Here is an 11,933-nt window from a genome sequence, read left to right as displayed (position 1 = left end):
CATGGCGTTTCGTGCCACAGCCGGGGTTGTGTAATGGAATGTAGGATCCCTATTCCCACTAGCATTATGAATGCTTAATTTTTCACGTAGGGGGTTGAATAAATTAGGAAAACTGGTGGGAGCCACTTATGAATAAAGACCCGATTCATATAGTATTTTTAAAATGAAATCGAATATTTGCTAAGTGTTGTTATGTATTTATCATTTACAGATTTACAATATACATTATGTCTTCTGCACTATCACTCAGGAGCATACTAGATGCTCACAAATTGACTGGTCCTAATTATGCTGACTGGCTTCGAAACTTGAGAATTGTTCTCAGGATTGAGAAGCTGGAATACGTGATTGACTCACCTAAGCCTACTGAACCTGCTACTGATGCACATAATGATGAACATGTTGTGTATCGTAAGTGGATAGATGATGCAAATATTGCTCAATGCATCATGCTAGCTTCCATGAACATCGAGCTACAGAAGCAACATGAGCATATGGATGCTCACACTATCCTCATGCATCTACAAGAGTTGTATGATGTGGCGGGGAGGACAGCTCGATATGAGATATCGAAGGAGCTGTTCGGTTGTAGTATGTCTGAGGGATCATCTGTGAATGACCATGTACTTAAGATGATCAATTTGATTGAACGTCTTTGACAACTTGGTTTTGCCATGGATGGGGAGCTGAGCCAAGACTTGGTCTTGCAGTCGCTTCCGAGTTCGTTCTCGCAGTTTGTTGTGAACTTTCACATGAATAAGTTGGATGTCAGCCTGCCTGAACTCCACAACATGTTGAAGACTGCGGAATCGAATTTTCCCCCTAAGAAGAGTTCTGTTCTTCTAATTGGTGAAGGTTCCAATCCTAAGAAAAGGAAGAGGAACTCTTCCAAGAAGAAGAAAGTAGGTGAGAAAACTCCGGTTCCACCAAAAGCTGAAGACCCCAAGAGCAAAGTTGTTTACTTTCACTGTAACAAGGTGGGGCACTGGAAGAGGAACTGCAAGGTTTACCTTGCAGAATTGAAGAAGAAGAAGGGTAGTGAGACTACCGCTTTTGATTCAGGTATGTTCATGATAGAAATGAATATGTCATTAAATCAAATTTCTACTTGGGTATTAGATACCGCCTGTGGTTCTCAAATCTGCAATTTGTTGCAGGGACCAAGGAGAAGTAGGACTCTTGAGGAAGAGGAGGTGATTCTACTGATGGAAATGGAGCAAGAGTTGCTGCTGAAGATGTAGAATCATTTCATTTACATAGGCCTACGGGCAAGACTATTGTTTGAAATAATTGTTATTTTGTTCCCTCGATTGTGAGGAATATTATTCCCATGTTAGACTTGGCTGGATTTTCATTTATTATTGAGAATAATGAATGTTCTATTCTTAGAGATAATATTCTTTATGGACGTGGTGCTTTAAATATTGGTCTGTATGTATGTGACATAATTTATTTCAGATTGAACAAACTAATAAAAGAAAAGGGATGATGAAAATCTCACTTTATAGTGGCACTGCAGTCTCCATTTAGTAGACATGGAGAGAGGGCTGCAAATTTGCTAGGAATGGTACACACAGATGTATGTGGACCAATGTCTACGCATGCCATGGGTGGATTTTCATACTTCATTACTTTCATAGATGATAGATCTAGATTCGGATATGTGTTTGATGAAACACAAGTCTGAGGCCTTTGAAAAGTTCAAAGAATATAAGTATAAAGTGGAGAAACAACCAAACATAGTATTATAACTCTTCGATTAGATCGAGGTGGTGAATACTTGAACGGAGAGTTTCTGGATTATCTCAAAGTAAATGGTATAGTCTCCCAGTGGACTCCTCCAGATTAGTATCTGAAAGGAGAAATCGAACTTTGTTAGACATAGTTCGGTCCATGATGAGCTATGCAAATCTTCCAGTATTCCTATGGGGTTATGCATTGGAAACCTCAGCATATTTACTGAATAAGGTGCCTTCCAAATCTGTTCCTCAAACTTCATATGAGATATGGAAAGTAAGGAAACCGAGTCTTAAACACGTTAAGATTTGGGGATGTCCAGCTTGTGTCAAGTAAGTTGACCCAGATAAGCTGGAATATCGATCCGTAAAATGTAGTTTTGTGGGATATCCTAAAGAGACTTTAGGGTATTACTTTTGTACCGATCATCGGGTGTTTGTCTCCAGACATGCTACCTTCTTTGAAAAGGAGTTTATCCTTGAAGGAAACAGTGGGAGCAAAATTGAACTTGATGAAGTTCAAGAAGCACAAACTACTACAGATCGAGTGGAAACACCTGTTCTGACTGAACAACCTTTTGTGGAACAGCCCATTCATAGGTCAGGGAGACTGTCTCGCCAACCTGAGAGGTAATATGGCCTTGTCATTGAGAATGACAATGAGTTGTCGATCATTAATGATGACGACCCTATGACCTATAATGAGGCTATGAGTAGTGTTGACTCAGAGAAATGGCATAGTGCCATGAAATCCAGAATGGAATCTATGTATACGGTATACAAAAGATAGATTATAGCAGATGGCCAGGTGGAGACCTTTAAGGCCAGGCTTTTGGGAAAAGGATTCAAACAAAGGCAATGAATTGACTTTGATGAAACCTTTTACCTGTAGCCCTGTTAAAATCAGTTCGGATTTTGCTTGCGAATGCTGCTTACTACGACTATGTGATCTGGCAAATAGCCAGATGGTTTTCTTTCCAAGAGAAATGAAAACCTAGTGTGTAAGCTACTACGAACCATATGTGGTTTAAAGCAAGCTTCTCGAAAGGTGGAACATTCGTTTTGATGAGACAATCAAAGAGTTTGATTTTATCAAAAACGCAGATGAACCATGCGTCTACAAAAGGGTTAGTGGGAGCGCGGTAACATTTCTTGTATTGTATTGAATTAGAGTTGACACACATAACAACATAGCAGACCCACTCACAAAGCTACTTTATGAAAGTCACTTTGATCGTCATGAAGACAAGATGGGTATTAGATACCAGAGTGATTGGCTTTAGTACAAGTGGGAGATTGAAAGGAATATGTCCTAAGTCCAATCATGTATTAGGATTTAGGAATAACTTTTATGTAATCTGTTTTGATTTCATTGATATTAATAAAGACTTGTTTTGTTTTTAGTACGGGCTTTATCTATTTAAGTGTTTAAATAAGATATACCATAGTTTAGAGTAAAGCTTTTTATGGATTATGATGAGATCATAATAGTGAGACCTAAAAAGATGATAACTCTAAACTTAAATAGTTCCTGGTCATAGGATTACTAACTGGTAATTAATAATCCGCAAAGATCGGTACATACTATGCTTGCTTCATTATGAAGGATGTCTGTTCTCATAGACATTTGTGTGGTGACACTATAGCTAGTATGTAGGTGCTTATTATGGAATAAGTTCACTGAACATGACTCGCCCAGCTGAACAACTGATGGAGTTCACTCACGTGTCAGCAGTTGTTCGCTTAGTGATAGTTGTACAAGTATCCTTAGACTTGAGGTCATTATAGTCATCTTGTGTACACTGAACTATGCTTTGGTTTAGTTCTTAGTCTCCAGGGACAATTATTAGGGCTCTTCTGGGTATAGGAATTTGTACACGAAGATAATGTATGATCAATAAAGGATCTACCCCTTCCAGTGAAGGAAGCGAATATTCAAGGCTGATCCACTTATGCTAGTTCAGGAATCTCTGGCCAGAGTGAATGAAATTAGAAAGGAGTTTCTAATTTGCATAGAACTACGCATAGTAAATGGTAAGCAATTGATTGAATTAGATAGGCTTGACACGAGATCCATGCCTTGTATTTAATCGGGACATTGTAGGGTAGAAGGAGTTTATTGTACGGTAACTATTCACTGACAGGTTCTTGGTATTCTAAGCAGTGAATTCATATTATCCGGATAGTCGCGATATGTTGAGAAGCATCACTCACGATGTAGAATAAATGTGATTAATTAATTAATTATATTTAATAAATTAGAGAATTTATATAAATAATGATAAAATAGTTTTATTATTATTTATTTCTACTACCGGCTTAATATTGAACCTACAGGGTCGCACCATAAAAAGAGAATGATTTAATGGTGGAGGAATTAATTAATAATGACTAATAATTATTTATTTGTGAAATAAATAATTAATTGGCAAATTTAATAATTGATTAAATGAGATTTAATTGATTATAAATTAATTAAGAAAAGTTCTTAATATTATTAATTAAAGGATTTAATTTTTGGAAATTAAATCAAGAGAGAGAATTATTTCTAAAGTGTTTAGAAAAAGGATTAATGATTAAAAGGTGTTTTAATTATTAATGAGAATAATAAATGGGATAATAATAATAATATTTATGGGAAAATTTCAGCTGAAAATTTTGCCTATAAATACACTATTATAGACCCTATTTTATTCGAACCCATATCAAACCCGAAAACCCAAAAAGTTTGGAAAACCCAATTCTCTCCACCTCCTTCCTCCTCCTTAACATCGTTTTCTTGGTGGATACCGGTGGAGTGCTTCACACTTGAGGAGCAACTGCTAAGGATCTCTAATCGTTGTCTCCGAATTATTTTAAAAGGTTAGATTCGATCCCTTGAATTTTTATTCACGATTTATATGCTTTTATTTGGATTTTGTATGTGTAAAAGTGTTTTGCCATGCCCCCGCTGCGTTAAAAATCCAACATGTATGTGCTTCAGAAGTAGCTTGGAGAATTTTTGGCTTTGACATTCACTCACGCTGGCCATCGGTTGACTGTTTTTCGGTCCACTTGCCAGGTCGGAAATATGTTAATTTTAAAACGGGAGAATATTTGCAGAAAGTTTGTGACCATGCAAGTACGAAGCGTACTAAGCTGGAGGCTTGGTTTATAGCAAACAGGGACTTACCCCGTGCACGAGATTTTACTTATGCAGAGTTTCCTGCTTATTTCACTTAGCTTCCCAGAGAATGTAAATGGAAAGAAAGACAGAGAGGTGATGTTGTAGGGAGACTCTCCGAGGTACACGCAACTACAGGAGACTTGCTATATTTGTGAATGTTGCTAATGCGCAAGAAAGGTTGTTTGACATTTGAAGACATAAGAAATGTCGATGGTCATGTTTCTAATAGTTTTAAGGAAGCCTGTGGAGCTCTTGGTTTACTACAGGATGATAGACAATGGCATGCGGGAATGTTAGAAAATTCTAGACCATCTTTTCCCAACCAATTGCGTGAAATGTTCGTCAGTATTTTGGCATATTGTTCTATTTTGGATCCTCTTGCTTTGTGGAATGAATATAATAAATGTATGTCGAACGACATTGAACATAACCGAAGGATAGCCACGCTAAACAACGATATTCTTCTTTCAGAATTAGATATAAAGAACTATGCTCTTGCAGGTATTTATATTCTCTTACATATTTTTTGTATGAATTAAGTTGAGCATATTATCATTCCATTTATCCATGTCTGACAACCTATTGGCCAAATACCAGATAACTCATTAAATAGAATATTATTGAAGGTTATATGTCATATGTAGTTGCATTAATAAAAAGATTCATACTTGAACATATTCAAAACATGTACTAATTGTTAACTAATTTTTATTCTTCTCAGAAGTAGAGAAACTGTTGAATGATGTTGGAAAATCTTTAAAAGATTTCCCAATGATGCCCTTTCCTCCTGATATATTTAGATGTTTGGATCTAAATCGTCTTATTATTAAGGAGACATCATGTAACAGTGCTGATATGAAAGAGCACCATGATGTTAACTATGATAAACTCAATGATGACCAGAAGAAAGTTTATCACACCGTTGTTGATAGCATTGAGTCTGGAGTGGGAGGACTTTCTTTGGTTTACGGATCAGGAGGTTGTGGAAAAACGTTCCTCTGGAAGACTTTATGTAGTCGTTTGCGTTCTGAAAAGAAAATTGTTCTTCCGGTGGCATCCTCTGGAATTGCCGCCACACTGCTCCCAGGTGGAAGAACTGCCCATTTCCGATTCCATATCTCTTTGAAACTAGATCAACATTCTACTGTTGGAATTAAACATGGCACAGAGATGACAGAATTATTACATCATACAAGTCTGATAATCTGGGATGAGGCACCTATGCAACACCGCTATTCTTTTGCATGTGTTGACCGAAATTTACGTGATATTATGTCCGCGCTTGACCCAGATAGATCTAAAAAACCTTTTGGTGGTATTACTGTGGTATTTGGTGGGGATTTTTGACAAATTCTTCTTGTCATACCCAAGGCAAGTAGAGCAGAAGTTGTTGGTGTTGCACTTAATGCATCCAAATTATGGGATGATTGCTAGGTATTTTTGTTGAAACAAAATATGCGTCTTAATTCTGGAAATACGGATGAACAGAACAGAGTGATTAAAAACTTCAGTGAATGGAAAATAAAGGTTGGTGATGGAAAGTTGGATAATTCTATTCGCGGAGATAACCGTTCTTCAGTATTATTTCCGGTTCCCGAAGAGTACGTTGTACGTTGTCAAGATAAACCAATTGAAAATCTTTGTGATATTTTTTATCCTGATTTTGTTCAGAACATGTCCCCGCATTCATACTTAAGGTCCAGAGAGATACTTACTCCAACAAATGCAGTGGTTGATGATGTTAATAAGGTAATTCTTGATAAAATTCCAGGTATGACTCACACTTACCTTAGTTAGGATTCGTTAGAAGATGCTAATGTGGAGGAAAATGAGTTTGACGAATCATTTCTTGTTGAATATCTCAACTCGCTAATATTCCATATATGCCAAAGCACGATTTAAAAATTAAAGTTGGATTTGCTGTTATGCGCATGAGAAACTTGAACCAAATTCTTAGACTATGCAATGGAACTCGCATGGTGGTTACATGATATAGGAAGAATAACATAGAGTGCCAAATCTTAACTGGAGCGCATGTTGGTAGGAAACATCTTATTCCGCGTATTGATATGGTCCCAATTGATACGAAATGGCAGTTTGAGTTTACGAGAACTCAGTTTCCATTACAGTTGTGCTTTGCAATGACGGTGAACAAAAGTCAGGGTCAATTGCTAGATACAGTGGGTTTGTACTTACCTAAATTCATTTTCTGCCATGGTCAGATGTATGTTACAATATCACGAGTTACTTCGTCCAGAGGCCTTTACATCCTTATTGACAGTGACATAGGAGAATCGACAAACATTACAGAGAATGTTGTTTATGAGGAAGTTTTTTATAATCTTCCTACATTAGGCAATTAACTGAAAAGTTGTTTTGATTTTTATGGTCCAGCATAAGATGATCATTACAATACAATATGATAAATTTGGTCTTATGTATTTATAGATTTATAGAAAAGTCGTGAATGATAGTTCTATCAGGTTCTTAATGCTCAGATATGTTTGATAGTGTTGAATAATCACAAATTTAGGTATGTATGTTGAATTTAGATTAATTATATGTCATATCTTTTATTTTTAGAAAAAGATTCCACTTAACAAATTAAGCTAATTAGGTGAAGGAATTTTAATTCATATTTGCTGACTCGTAATTTTTTCCTAGGATTCTCTATATTCAAGAGTGTGTGATCATGCTATTTTATATTTTCATTTTTATTCCCGCTTATATTTTTATGTAACCGATTAAGTGAAAGGCATATGTCATAGTCTATTTGTTTATTCGAGGATTTAACTCAACTCAAATAAGAATATAACAAGTAAATAGTGGTTCTATCGTCAAAGAGATCTCTCAAAGTAACATATGTCAAAGGATTAAGAAACATTGTTCATCTACAGACTTGAGGAATCAATTCACTGGAAGAAGTTCAAGAAATTGATCAAGCCTCAGTGATATAAATCAAGATTGTGGATTTAATCAAGTGACAGAGATCTTTTCAGGGTATCAAATAGTTACAGGGATTTAATCTGAAGAAAATCAAGTTATCAAAGTCAAGACATGAAGAAACATCATGGAAGTTAGTCACTCATGAACCAGACAGTACATCGAGTGTCAACATTGAAGTGGTGGAATTGATTCATAATTTTCAGTAATTTTCAGAAGATCTTCAGAAGAGTGGTTACTGTTCAAGAGTAGTATTAATTCTCTATTAATTAATTAAGTCATATAGTTTAATTAAGAAAATAAATTATATATGCAAAGTTTAATTTATTTATTAATTGAATTAATTGATTAATTAATTTTGAATTAATATTATGAATTTTCAGAATTGATTTTGAATTTATACTTAATATTAATTCAGCATGACAATCAATTGAACTGGTATGACAATCAGATTAATATTATCATTGAACTTGTAAATATTTTCTGTAGTTTTGCTATATTAATATAATTTTTTATTTGTACTTTCTGTAATTGTAAATATTGATTGAGATATTACATTTGTTAGGAGTTAACAATTGTATGATATATGAAATTGAATGCTGATATCTCTTTGATAGATATTTGGTATTTAATTCATTGATATTTTTTAATTATATTAAAATAATATGCAACATAATTATTGGTATCTAAAAAGTACTTGACAAGTATCGGTCAATGATATATTGTTAATATTTTATTGCAGATAGTTGGGAGATTTTGAGTTCTAGTGAATTTATATAAGTTGTTATATCTGAAAGATTCACTATAATTTGAAATCAGCAGCATAGTCATTCTTATAAATATTGATTTTCAACAAAAAATGTTGTTGATTATAATTTTATTAAGATAGATTATGTAGCTTTTGACATGAATGAGAATTACTTAGACTTTACCCTAAGTGATCAATGCTTTAACAAAAACTCATTCATATTGAAAGTCAAAATCTTTCTTTCTCTTCTTAATACTGCTAGGTCGTCAGTCTATGTCTTATCAAATCATTTATCTTTTTAGGCATAAAAACAGACTTATGCACTCGAACAGTTTTAGGAGAAAATCAAACTTCTTTCAACATTAGTAATTTCTTATTTCATTTAAAATCTTTTGAAGTCACTATTGTACATAATCTCTCTCAAAAGATTAAATGTATAATTTTCATTCATTATAGATCTTAAGTACACATTATCTCTATATTGCCATATGTTCTGTGATACAGGTTCAGCCTCCAATGGCCTTCTTTCATTGACAGTCATGAGGTTGAAAACCCACAACATCTATCCCAGACTGTAAAGACAAACATAGAAACAGAACCAACCAACACTCTCTTACCACTAAAATGTAGTATGAATGAGCGTGAGGGAGATAGTGCATTAGTGCACCATATAAGGAAGGTTCTGAAGTCAACCCAGCAGCCCGTCTCCTACAAAGAGGGGTAGTATTTAAACCGAGATAACTGCTAGCCCCCATACATCTTCTCAAAAAATGTAATGGCTGAAAAGGCATAAAAACAGTTACTAGATTCATTCTCTCAACAAGGTGCGTCTATTGAAATTTTCCTATCAGCCAAGGCATCCGATGTAGTGTCACCACCTCAAACATAAACAATTCTTGATGTACAAGGAAAGGTCACACACACAAAGGATGAGTTGACGGAAACAAAAGTTTCGACCATTTTAAAGTCAGATTCGATTGTTCAAGGTTCTTTAATGGACCAATTGCCTTTACAAGTGTTAGGAGAGGATATTGATCCAAAAGCCATATGTCAGTGGTCAGTGTCTACCTGCCCAGGCTTAAATCCCCTGGATGCATCTGCGGATAGTGGATCTGACATAGGTGCAGATCAGCAACTTGTTGACAATGATTCAGATTTTACCTGATGAGTCACAAGGGAACTTTGATCTTTATGCTAAATTCGTTGGATCATTGTTTACCTTCCCAGAATTCAAATTTAGAACCCTAAAAGAGAAACTAGCAACTTGTAGATTATGACTCAGATTCATCTGACGAGTTTAACAAGGACGGGGATTTGCGAACTCCCATTGCACCACATGTGACCTCCTTAAGGATGGCTAAAGTGATTTTCCTTATAGGTACAACTGAATTTTGGAGCTATGAGAGGAGTGATACACTTGTGAGAATGAGTGTAAACACGAGTGGAGAGAAGAGTGAAACATATGTGAGGTACACTAAACAGAATCACACACTCACAGTAAGGAAGAAAGAGACTCTACTTGTTATTTCTTTTCCAACCAAGTGAAATATGAGAACTCCTTCAGACAATGGCATACATTCCTTCTCTAAGGGGGGATAAAAGCTTTAGTAATAGTTTGGAGGATTCCTCAACTAAGGGGGAGAAATAGCAGGGAGGAAAAAAAAGGTAAAGGTAAATCATATGTACACTACACCACACCATTGTTGTTTGTAAATACGGATCCTATTGTACGGGAGAGGTGGTAAACACGAGGTGATCTCCTTTAAGCAGTTGATTCTCATAGGGGGAGAAGCAAGAGAGATAGGCGCTTCTCAACAGGAAATGTGGTTGTACAAAAGAAGATGAAACTACTTGAAGATATGTTCAGTCTAGAGGAACATCTATTTGGAATCTAGAAAATGTTAAATATTATCCAGAACTTTTCTGCTATTTACTTTGCATTTCTGTTTATATCTTTTTCTTATTTGTTAGTTGAGTTATCCTCTAGGTATTTTTTGTTATTGTCTAACAAACAAATAGGGGGAGATTGAAAGGCATATGTCATAGCCTATTTGTTTATTCGAGGATTTAACTCAACTCAAATAAGAATGTAACAAGTAAATAGTGGTTCTATCGTCAAAGAGATCTCTCAAAGTAACATTTGTCAAATGATTAAGAAAAATTGTTCATCTACAGACTTGAAGAATCAATTCACTGGAAGAAGTTCAAGAAATTGATCAAGCCTCAGTAATATAAATCAAGATTGTGGATTTAATCAAGTGACAGAGATCTTGTCAGGGTATCAAATAGTTACAGGGATTTATTCTGAAGAAAATCAAGTTATCAAAGTCAAGACATGAAGAAATATCACGGAAGTTAGTCACTCATGAACCAGACACTACATCGAGTGTCAACATTAAAGTGGTGGAATTGATTCATAATTTTCAGTGATTTTCAAAAGATCTTCAGAAGAGTGGTTGTTGTTTAAGAGTAATATTAATTCTTTATTAATTAATTAAGTCATATAGTTTAATTAAGAAAATAAATTATATATACAAAGATTAATTTATTTATTAATTGAATTAATTGATTAATTAATTCTGAATTAATATTATGAATTTTCAGAATTGATTTTGAATTTATATTCAATATTAATTCAGCATGACAATCAATTGAACTGGTATGACAATCAGATTGTCATACCGAAAGTCATACTAATTCAAATTGATTGTCATACCGAAAGTTCTACTAGCTATGTGATTTATAATATCTGGGATATACAATGTAATTATTTTGCTAATAAATAATTATTATATGTGTTCAGTATCTATTCTGTGAATTATTTGTTAAGTGTTAAATGTGTTTGGATGTTTAAAAATAATATTAATTGAGTATTTTAATTTTTATACGTCCAAAATAAAATATAGATAATTGTCATATCTTCCTAATTATTTTTATATTGATTTATGATTTTATAAGAATTATATGGATTTTATAAAATCTTTTTCTGAGTATTTTAAAACTATTTTATACAATCGGGAACCAACCGACATCACCCGTTTTTACGTTTTTATAATCCGAAACTCTTTCGAGAACTCCTAACTAACCTAATTGAAATATTCCTAGCATTTTCCATGTTTCCACTTTTTCGATCCGGCGTACGGTTTGTCCTGCGCTGGTCCCAGCGCAACATTTTCGATACATTATTTGTTTCGGTAAATCGATAAAACTCGTATTTCGATAAACGGGATCTTTTTATTAAACTATCACAATTATCACCTCGTAATACGTGTAATCAGGCGCTGAGACCCAGACCGCAGTATAAATTGTACTGATTTGGATAATTATCCCGAAAACCGGT

This window comes from Apium graveolens, chromosome 1, assembly GCF_009905375.1.
Source record: "Apium graveolens cultivar Ventura chromosome 1, ASM990537v1, whole genome shotgun sequence".
NCBI classification, from domain to species: Eukaryota; Viridiplantae; Streptophyta; class Magnoliopsida; order Apiales; family Apiaceae; genus Apium; species Apium graveolens.
This window is presented reverse-complemented; position numbering follows the sequence as displayed.